The sequence below is a fragment of the Spinacia oleracea genome, chromosome 2 (genome assembly GCF_020520425.1).
Source record: "Spinacia oleracea cultivar Varoflay chromosome 2, BTI_SOV_V1, whole genome shotgun sequence".
Taxonomy (NCBI): domain Eukaryota; kingdom Viridiplantae; phylum Streptophyta; class Magnoliopsida; order Caryophyllales; family Amaranthaceae; genus Spinacia; species Spinacia oleracea.
Genome location: NC_079488.1, coordinates 91,387,816 through 91,399,224, shown reverse-complemented (window position 1 = coordinate 91,399,224; position 11,409 = coordinate 91,387,816). Strand labels below are relative to the sequence as shown.

Below are 11,409 nucleotides of genomic sequence, written 5' to 3'. Positions count from 1 at the left end.
GGCCTTTATCTCGGACCGGATTGATCACCGTTTCCTATTTCTATTCAAATGTTCCTCGATATCGCAGGTCTCTGAGGTTACAGAGTCGCGCCCGTACCTCGTCTTCCTTAGTGAAGGCTGTCGGACGGTCAACTCGGTCCATTGTCTATTTCAACTAAAATAATATTATTGTTGTAGGTCTAGCCTAGTCTAGTCAAGTATGGTCGTCAAATTATCATGTTTTGTCTGCCCTTGTTTATGTTTAATAGTATCATGTTAGGATTATTATTGTTTTAGTATGTAGTACTCAGCTTTGCTGATTACGTACTTTGTTTGTGTGTGTTGATCATGGCCATGCCTTATTGATCCTGTGATGACCCATCTTTGGTGAGCAGTCTCTAAGGATCAATAAGCGTTGCCCATCTACAGGTTTGAAGATGATGCATCATTGGGATCGGGATTAGAGAGCTTGTAGTTATATTTGTTTTATTAAGTGATTTGGTTTGTTAAATTAAATTTGAAATTGTCGTACTATTCGTATTTCCTTATTTCAGTTAATTGGTTTTGGACCTAATATGTAATAAGATTATTTATGAACCTAAAAGTTAGTTTTATGTTTTCCGCTGCAAAATTCTGAATAAGCCGTTACGTTTTCACACGGGCGATAATGCCTTGATAATTCTCTACGTTTTATATTAAAAGGTTATTTTAGAAAATAGAGAATTGTTGGGGTGTTACAAAGTGGTATCTAGAAGCTAAGATTTTACTTTAATAAATTTTAAGGCGCCTAACTATCTAGTTATTTAAAATAAATTTCTTAAAAATCGAGCTTCTACGTATTATAGTGTTCAAAAATTGGTACTTTTTTTTGGGGGGCCGATTTCCTTTTATCTTGTTTGAAAGTATATAATCTTTCTTATTTAAGTTCGAAATCAAATTATTTATTCGAATTAAAGTGACTTTTGAAATTTTTATTCTTTTTCTTATTATTTATTATTCAAAAAAAAAATGAGTACAATTTTTTTTTAGAAGTTCAAATTTTTTTCTTTAAGTTGTTTCAAGAGTTAGGATTCGTTATATAAATCTATTCCGAATTAATAACTTTATTTTCGAATTTATTCGCTACGCATTTCCTTAATTTATTTTACTTTATCTATTTTATATTTATATTTATGTTATTATTTTATGTTATAATTTTCTTATATTATCGTTCTTTTACTTTGTCATTTAAATTAATTCAATGCTTTAGTTTATGAGAGATGGGTAGTACAAGAAGGGCATATAAGATAGAATTATATGTGCATTAGTAGCTAGTCAATGCTGGCATAAGAAATTGATTGTTATGTACGTGCTATGCTAATTGTTTAATGTTACATTTAAATATGCATAAAGAATTGTTTGCTCCCACCAAACTTATTGCATTATTGGACTTTGTTTATGATTTGGTTGAAAAATCGTTAGTGAGACATGTAATTGTTTATTTCAGGAATAAAATGTTTCTTTCCAAGTATACCAACATAGGATCCTTTGAGAAACTTGATATAGAAACCCCTGACATTTACGTGAAGAAAATTGTGTTTGGATGTGAATATCATGCTAAAGTTCAAGGGCAACCTATCTTGATGAGAAAGGATACCATAGCAGCCACTATCATTAATTGCCTACCTAACAAATTTCCATACCTAGAACTCAAGGAAAAGTTTAATGACATGCATTCTGATAATGGAACTCCAAACTTGGCTAAGTATGGGACTATGGATGGTAGATGGAAATATGACTCATAAATTCTGACCACCATTATTGAGGCGACAGAAAGTGGGTTTAGAGACGGTAAAATCGTAGGGAGTCATGTTGGAGATGCAGTTACAGAAGAACCTGTGGGAGTAAGTGTAAATAATGACCTAGAGGAAAATGATGTAGCCGTCGAGAATGAGAATGTAGGTGTTGAGGCAGAAAATCCTAACCCAGAGGCCCATGAGCCAACCATTGAGATTTCTAGTGATTCAGATGCAGAGCTCGAAAGTGAATAGGAGATTGCAAGTGAGCCTAATCAAAATGAAGACATGGAAGAAGATGAAGGCCTTGAGGAAGAGTTTGATGATCTTGAGATCTAAATTTCACTCCGCAAGTCTCAGGAGCAATGGATAGGCAAGAGGCCACAAATATTTTGAAGTCATAAATAGTTAATTAGCTCTTTTATGTTTTAAAGAATAAGTAGCAAAGCTGCAACAGTTTAAGGTTAAAATTTATTGAAGTTGAAATGTTCTTTATTATTTTGAAGGATGTAATAAACTTTTATGGAGTTAGCAATAAAAGTTAAAGTTTTCAAGGAATTATTCTTTATTCTATTTTGAGGATTCCATAATACCCCAACCTTTAGGTAACACGTCTTGGATTAATTTTTCTATTGGTTGCATACTCAGTGTGAATTGTGGACCAATTTAATTGCCACAATAATATTAAATGGTTTGAGTACATAAAGGAAGTGAGGGCCAATCTAGACCCTCATGACCAATATGATTCAAAATGTTATGCCTTATGTGCAGTGTGTGAATGTCTTTCGTGAATTATTGAGGATAATTATTTTTCAATGATTATTGCATCTTGTAGACGATCGTTGCACCTTCGTAAACGATTGTCGTGCCTTCTTAAATGATGTGTATTAATGTGAACATTGTTGGTTGAGGCGATCTTTATGGCCAATTCAAGTATTAAATTGTATGGGATGACGTATAGGTGATGTTTCAAACCTAAAGTAGATTATACTAATTGCAGGTCGCGTTCTAGAATGGCCAACAACAATGATCTAGCCGTTGCTATTCGCCTCTTGGCGGAAAAGCTGACTCAGGAAAGAACTGAGCGCCCCAATTCTGCAGGGGAAATGTTTGAAATACTTGCTAGGGTTAAACCACCATACTTCAAGGGGCAATCAGACCCTACCTTCTTAGAAAATTGGATTAGGGAGTTTGAGAAACTGTTTGAGGCCGTGAGTTGCCCTAGGAGTATGAGAGTAGGTGAAGCTGTCCTTTGCCTAAAAGATGAAGCCGATCTGTGGTGGAGAGAGAATGAAACTAGGCTAAGTACTGCCGAGGGATTTAATTGGGACTCATTTGTTGTTGCATTGAGAGAAAAGTTTTATCCTCCTTTTATAACAAAACGAAAAGCGCAGGAATTCATTAACCTTGGGATGGGGAATATGACCATCGCTGAATATTATAGCAAATTTATAGCGCTGTCGAAGTTTGCACCTGAGGTTGTAGCCACAGAGGAGATAAAGGCTCAGATGTTTGAGCAAGGGTTGACCGATGAGATCCAGTTGGGATTAGGTGGAGAAACCTTTACACCTTTAGAGAATGTGTATGAGAGAACCGCCCATATTCATGGTTTACAGTCTAGAAGGGACAAGAAAAATGTTGTTGGGGAGAAAAGAAAAGAGTTTGATGCTGGGAAAAACCTAGGGAATTTCAAGAAGAATAGAAACGTGAATAGGAATGAGATTGGAAATGGAAATTTTCAAGGAAGAACCAATCAGGGGCACCACAACAACTCGAACCAATCTAAGAGAGTGCATCATTGCAAGATGTGCAGTAACAATCACCCTGGTAAGAACTGCAAAGGAGAATTAGTGACCTGCAACTATTGTCAGAAAAGGGGGCATAGGGAGTATGAGTGCTTCATTAAGCACAGAAAGGAACAAAATAGTAATGGAGGTGGAAACCAAGTGAGGTTTAACCAGTCTGGAGCTCAAAATTCAAAGCCTGGAGGGGCACAAAACAACCAAGAGAACTATAATAAGCCTGCAAATGATAATAACAACCCAAATAAAGCTCCAGGAAAGTTGTACATAATAAATCAGAATGAGGATGAACGACCTGCCGATATAGATTTTGGTACTTTTTCTATTAACTCCGCCCAAGTTAAGCATTATTTAATTCGTGGTGACTTGTTCTTTTGTTTCGTCACATGTTGTGAAAAGTCTAAAGTTAGTAGTTTTAGTGAAATAGGAATTTTAAGGATAGAATTCGTCGAAAGAGAATTTTGGTTAGCTATTCCCTGAGGTGAGTTACGAGGGCGTAACTCCTTTTCTTTAAGGGGGGTAGAATGCGATAGAAATTCGCGCTTTTTACTTATTTTATGGAATTTTAATGCCTTTTATTGCTTATTTTAGCAAATTTTACAAGTTGATGCAAAGCAAATAGATTCTCCGCATAAGAAAAGGTGTTCACGAGTAACACAAATAGCTTTGAGTTGGCAAAAGAGTGCACATCGGTGGCACAAGTACTTCTCTAGTAAGAATAAGTTAAAAGCTTTTGGGGAAAATGCGGGAAATTTCGTGTCAAGTTTCGGGACAAAACTTCTTTTAAGAGGGGTAGATTGTAATCCCCCGTAAATTTATAAATTTTATTAATATATTTTAACGTATATTATTTATATTTAAATAGAATTTATGAATTTTAAGTAATAAATATATAATTAACGTATATTTATTTTATTTTAAGTACATTCTAAATATTTAACGATTTTGAACTTTATTATATTTATATATTTAATGTATATTTAATCTTATTTAAATATATTCTAAATATTTTAGCGATTGTGCAATCAAGAATAATTTTAGAATTTTATGTTGAAAAGAATTTTAATTAGGAAAACTCGTTGAATTCGGAAAAACAATTCTATTCGATTCTTACTCAAACACTAAAACCCAAATCCTAATCCTAATCCTAGCCCACATGGGAAAAGCCCAAAATATAAACCCATAACCCATTACTCTATTCACGTAAAACCAAAACACAACTCCTCTCCCCTTTCTAATTCACGTGAACCCAAAGAAACAAAAAAAAAAAAAAAACCCTCCTTCCATCCTCCTGCAAATCACGTACAACCATACACCATCCCTCAGCCGTTTCCTCTCTCTCTCCTTCCTTCACGCCGTCTCACTGCCCTACCGCCGACCACCTCTCGCCGCCGCGAGCACGTACGATGACTTCTCCTTCTTCGAGCTTCTCCTCCTTCGTTCCTCCTTTGTATTTTAGTTCCGTTTCTTGCAAACCCTTATTCGTTGTTGGTGTTCCGAACCCGCAGCCACCGCGGGACTCTCTGCCGCGACTCCCTGCCACCGCCAGACCGCCGGTAGTCTCTCCTCCTTCCTCCTTTTTCTCCTTTTTATTTCTTTGTTTTTCGTTTCTTTTCTCATGGCTTGCTCTCTCGATTTTCATGGCTGACCGCAACCCAAGCCAGCCGACCACCGCACGCAGCCACCGTGCCCAGACCCTTGCCGCGAGCCACCACCTGTCCGCCGGCCAGCCTCCTCTCTCCCTCTTGAATTGGTTATTTCTTAAACCCTAAGTAACTAATTATTTTAATTAATTATAATTGTTAATTTAAATTATGTTCTTGATATTAAATTCATAATTTTTATGGTTTGAACATGATTTTCAGATGTTGGTTGAGTTTATAAACGAATTAATTTCAAGTTTTGGTTGATTGAATTATAAGTTAGGGCTTATTTATGATTTATTAATTTGAATTATGTTTCTTGAATTAAAGTGATGATTTTTGTAATTTAAATTATAAATTTCAGATTATGCAAATTATATAATAAAGTTATTAATTTTCAGATTATCAAATTACTTTGAAATATGAATTTTGATTGTTTAAAGTATGAAATTCAAGGTTTTTACGATTTTTAATCATGATAGGTTGGGTATGAATTATTGAATTGGTTGTTTTGAGATACTAGGAACGTAGATTGACCTTGGTGAAGCTTTTAAATGAATTTATATTGCTGAAAATTTAAAGTACGATGTTTGCAAAAGTTTTCAACAAATTTCAATCACTAGTTCAATAATTATGATGCTAGGAAAGCAAATGTTCAAGTTTTGATATTGGGGAAAGTTCTAAATATATTTAGGATGCATTTAGAATGCTTTATTATGGTTGTCAATGATTAGAAATTGATTGAGACTACTTGTTGGTTGTTTAGGCGGAAAATTGATTGAAAGTGTTAAAGTGGCCTATCAGTTTGTTTACACAAGGTACGTACATACCTGCGTGCTTGGAATGTGTGGTAATTGTTGAAACCACGTTGAATTTGTTGTTGAACTTGGTTATGTTGATATTATTGTTGAACTTGGTGATGTTGATATTATAGACGAACTTGGTTATATGGAATGTGCATGTTTAATACTGTTGGACAAACTTATTGAACTTATTTTGTACTAAGAGAACTGTAACATGTTAGTATGGATGATTGATACAAACATGTTGGTTGGGAACACTAGATTATTCTATATGATTGGTTTGGATTGATTGGTTGTTGTTGTTCCCTTTTTAGCTTTTCACTACTTTATGAGGGCCGAGGACCTTGTTTAGTAAGTTGAACTTTATACCCATATACAGGGTTGATCTTGGTTAAAGGAAAGGTTGGGTAAATTAAAATGAGTCTTGATTGATGCCTTTATGATCACGTACTTAATCCCAAGATAAAAACAGTTGTGAACGAATGTGGATTATATGCCTTATGTGATTGTTGAGTCATAACGGAGTCTCAATTTGTAAATCATGTAAAGTGAAACTGAGTAGCAATAGCTTTAGACTGTGCACGTCTAAAGTGACGGACAAACAGGAGTTGGGGTTCATGGTGGTAGCCCATGGCCTTTATCTCAGACCGGATTGATCACCGTGTCCTATTTCTATTCAAATGTTCCTCGATATCGCAGGTCTATGAGGTTACGGAGTCGCGCCCGTACCTCGTCTTCCTTAGTGAAGGCTGTCGGACGGTCAACTCGGTCCATTGTCTATTTCAACTAAAATAATATTACTGTTGTAGGTCTAGCCTAGTCTAGTCAAGTATGGTCGTCAAATTATCATGTTTTGTCTGCCCTTGTTTATGTTTAATAGTATCATGTTAGGATTATTATTGTTTTAGTATGTAGTACTCAGCTTTGCTGATTACGTACTTTGTTTGTGTGTGTTGATTATGGCCATGCCTTATTGATCCTGTGATGACCCATCTTTGGTGAGCAGTCTCTAAGGATCAATAAGCGTTGCCCATCTACAGGTTTGAAGATGATGCATCATTGGGATCGGGATTAGAGAGCTTGTAGTTATATTTGTTTTATTAAGTGATTTGGTTTGTTAACTTAAATTTGAAATTGTCGTACTATTCGTATTTCCTTATTTCAGTTAATTGGTTTTGGACCTAATATGTAATAAGATTATTTATGAACCTAAAAGTTAGTTTTATGTTTTCCGCTGCAAAATTCTGAATAAGCCGTTACGTTTTCACACGGGCGATAATGCCTTGATAATTCTCTACGTTTTATATTAAAAGGTTATTTTAGAAAATAGAGAATTGTCGGGGTGTTACAAGTGGACTAAATTGTATTACTTGAATGGAAGCCTAAGTGTTTAACGACGTATTTAGGCATCATTAAGTGTTTGACGCTGTTGCTGGGAATCAATGGATTTTTTTTATTAGAGTATGTGTAGTTGATAGTTTAAGCTTTAATTTGTTTCTAGATTTAGTACTCTTTTGTGAATTTCCCTTTTACTTTGAAGTACTAACTCTCGTCTAAACCTCTGTTTTGTATATGCAAACTAGGAGAAAATATAGCACCTTGAATTGACACCTCTTAATTGCGAGATAGAAGCCACGACAAGGAGGGTGAACGGTAGAAGAAGAAGGTCGGTTGCTTGAGAGTATAACAACCATGGAAAACCCAAACCACCCCTTGAGACGATGGGCACAACCAAATGAGGTTACCACTTCCTCAAGCATATTGCGCCCCTAAATTGAGGCACACAAATTTTATTGAAGCCTAACTTCATACAATTCTTGGCCTAAGATAAGTATGGAGGATCACCTTTAATTGGAGGATGCGGCGGATCACCTTGACTCATTCCTTGAGAAACGTTATACTATTATGTACCAATTTAAGGTGTATCTAGTGATGCATTAAAGTTGAGGGCATTCCTCATTACCTTGAGGGATGCCACAAGAGAATGGTTGAGAAGAAAAGATGTGGGCAAGTTTACCACATGGGAAGACATGGCTAGTGCTTTTCGTACAAGTTTTTGTCCCCTAACATGATGGAAAAACTTCGTAATGATATTTCTACTTTCACACAAGGAGACATGGATTCCTTGTCGGAGGCATGGGTTAGGTACAAAGGCTTACAACGAAGGTGCCCCCAACATGGTATTCCCTAATGGGTGCTTCTAAGAACGTATTCTACAATGGTCTCTGGAAAAATAGTGAGCATTTCTATTGATGCCACCGCGGGTGGCTCCCTCATGAGAAAAACACCGGAAGTTGCTAGGGTGTTGATGGAAGAGATGACTGCAAATAGATATCAATGCGGAGGTGATCGTCATGTCTTAAAGAAAGGAGGCAAAATTGAAGTTGATGCATTCTCTAGCAAGCAAGATTGACAAGATCCAACCACTCTCACCTTCTCAAGTGACTAGTTGTGACATATGTGCTATTCAAGGGCACTTTACATATGAATCTCCACAACCTATGACACTTGAGCAAGTAAATTCTCTCAAATCGGGGTACTGTTAGGTTATGATACATATGACAATTCATAAATCATGCGGAAACAACCATTTAGCCAGGAATACATATTATTTACACATAATCATATAGCATAATTTAGATGCATACTCTTTGTTGCGTGCCTTCCCTAGCTGCGCCCGAACCGAACAAGAACAAGTCTTTAGGACTCCAAGTGTCGTCCCTCCGTAAATAGTCCACAGCACGTCCGGATCCGCCTTAAGATTGACCAACTAGAATCGCCCTTAAGGTACTAGAATTTTCGGCACTCTTAGGTAAGAAATATGGCTGAATTTTTCTCTCAAAACTCACTTTGAATACTTGAATTAATCTCTGAAAATATGTGACCCTAGGCACGTATTTATAGAGTTATGGAAAGGGAATTGGAATCCTAGTAGGATACGAATTAATTAAACTTAGAATCCTATAAGAACTCTAATTAATTAATTTTATCCTTTTAGGAATAGGAATTTAATCATATACTAATTCTAATAGTTTTAGGAATCGTGCATGAACACAAACTCACACACACACACGGCAGCCACGAGGGCCGCCCATGCGTGCGTGCGAGCAGCAGCCCACGCAGCGAGGCCATGGCCTTGGCGCGCGCTGGGCCTGCCTTGCGGTGGGCCTGGGCGCTGCCTTGGCTGGGCGCGCGTTTGGCTTGCTGGGTGATGGCCCGACTTCGTGCTGGGCCTTCGTCCGGCAGGCCTCGTCCGATGCTAATTCGTACGATACGATTCCGATTAAATTCCCGGTTCCGGAATTCATTTCCGATACGAACAATATTTAATATTTCCGATTCCGGAATCAATTTCCGTTTCGAACAAATATTTAATATTTCCGTTTCCGGAATTATTCTCCGATTCCGATAATATTTCCGATTCTGACAATATTTCCGTTTCCGGCAATATTTCCGATTCTGGTAATATTTCCATTTCCGATAATATTTTCCGATACGTACCATGTTTCCGTTTCCGGCAACATCTACGACTTGGATAATATTTATATTTCCGATACGATCCATATTTCCGTTTCCGGCAATATCATCGTTTCCGGAGTATTCATTTCTTGCCTGTGACGATCTCAGCTCCCACTGAAACCAAGATCCGTCGATTCCGAATATCCATAGATGGAGTATCTAATGCCATTAAATACTTGATCCGTTTACGTACTATTTGTGTGACCCTACGGGTTCAGTCAAGAGTAAGCTGTGGATTAATATCATTAATTCCACTTGAACTGAAGCGGCCTCTAGCTAGGCATTCAGCTCACTTGATCTCACTGAATTATTAACTTGTTAATTAATACTGAACCGCATTTATTAGACTTAACATAGAATGCATACTTGGACCAAGGGCATTATTTCCTTCAGTCTCCCACTTGTCCTTAGGGACAAGTGTGCATTTCCTAATTCCTTTGTCGCTCGATGCTTGCTCTTGAACATAAGGTAAGAGTTGTCATCCTTATTATGTCCAGAGGTGTTCCTCGGTTTCAGAGTTCAACTGATCAAATAAATAGATAATCATAGCCTATGATTCATCCGAGCACGGCCATGCATTTCACAGTTTCTAGCTCTCCGAGTGGCCTTGTACAACTTTTAAGTATCTCATCCCGATTTATGGGAGGACAATCCCAATCTTGCGATCTTGAGATTAGACTTCGTTTGATAGGTGATTACCTGAGCGTTGCCTTTATAGCCTCCTTTTACGGTGCGACGGTTGGTCAACGTCAAAGTAACCAGTTCTCAAACAAGTAATCTCAAATCACTCAGGTATTGAGGATTTAGTGTCTAATAATTTTAATGAAATTTACTTATGACAGATTTTCATCTCTTACAGTAAAGTTTCATAGGTCTTGTCCGATACTAGTCTTCCCAAAGTAAGTATCTATGCAAATGATTATGACATTGCCATGTCCACATAGTTCAAGAAACAGAACTACTAGTCATCTTGCATTCTAATCGTCTAACGTTTTCTATGCGTCCAATTTTATAGAAAACTCCGAATAGGGACCATTTTCAACCTTTGACATTCAAGTTCACTTGATAGACATTTCTTAGTCACAGGACTGGTCCTGACAGTCTATCTTGAATATATCGTCAAATTGAAGGGACTCATCATTTAATACTAAACCAAGATTAAATGGAATATGAAAATACATTTCATATATGATAAATGTTCAACCCCATTGTTTTACAACCATGGGCCTCAAACCCATCTTTAAAACAGTTCATGGAATTCAAAGCTATGCTTGATTTCCAGTGCTACAACGTGAGTGTTGCTTCTCACTTGTTGCATAGGTTTAGTTATCATGCTTTGCCAATCTTAATATCATTTTCATCGAATGTTCTTCGAGATATGATGATAAGATCTTTTCGAGTTTGTTTATTATGTGATCTAGTCTTTCTTACTTTGATGGTGGTTTTACTCATTTTGCAATGAAGAACCATCAAGTTAGCAGACGTTTTTCTTGCTTCAAGAGTGGTTCTACGCATTTTTCAATGAAGAACCATCAAGCCAGCAGATAGGTGATCTACCCAAGTTCAGTGAAGAACTTTAAACAACCCTGTTTTATTGCTTCTTAGGCAATAATTACTTTTACTTCAACTGTTTAGGTTGCTAGTGATGCTTTGTTTGGATTTTCTTATCCAAGCAGTTCACAGATATGTGGAAGACTTTCCAGTTGTATCTTAGAACATAGAAATTAATATTTAATTTCCCACGCAACAACTCATGGTCTCCAATCCATGTTGCCATTTCAAAACACGATGCTCTATAGCTCGTCCTTATCAATGGTTAACTCCAAAGGGTCTTGCTTGATCCTTTGCTAGTGTTTATGCGTGTAGCATCAATATTTAGCATATCTTT

The 11,409-nt window shown here is 36.8% G+C and overlaps 1 non-coding gene across 1 annotated transcript; it reads right to left on the bottom strand.

Moving 5' to 3' along the window:
* Nucleotides 1-8,079: 8,079 nt before the first annotated feature.
* LOC130468311 (small nucleolar RNA R71) lies at nucleotides 8,080-8,186 on the bottom strand. Its single transcript, XR_008928707.1, has one exon. It is a non-coding gene; the product is annotated as a small nucleolar RNA R71 (small nucleolar RNA).
* Nucleotides 8,187-11,409: the final 3,223 nt, after the last annotated feature.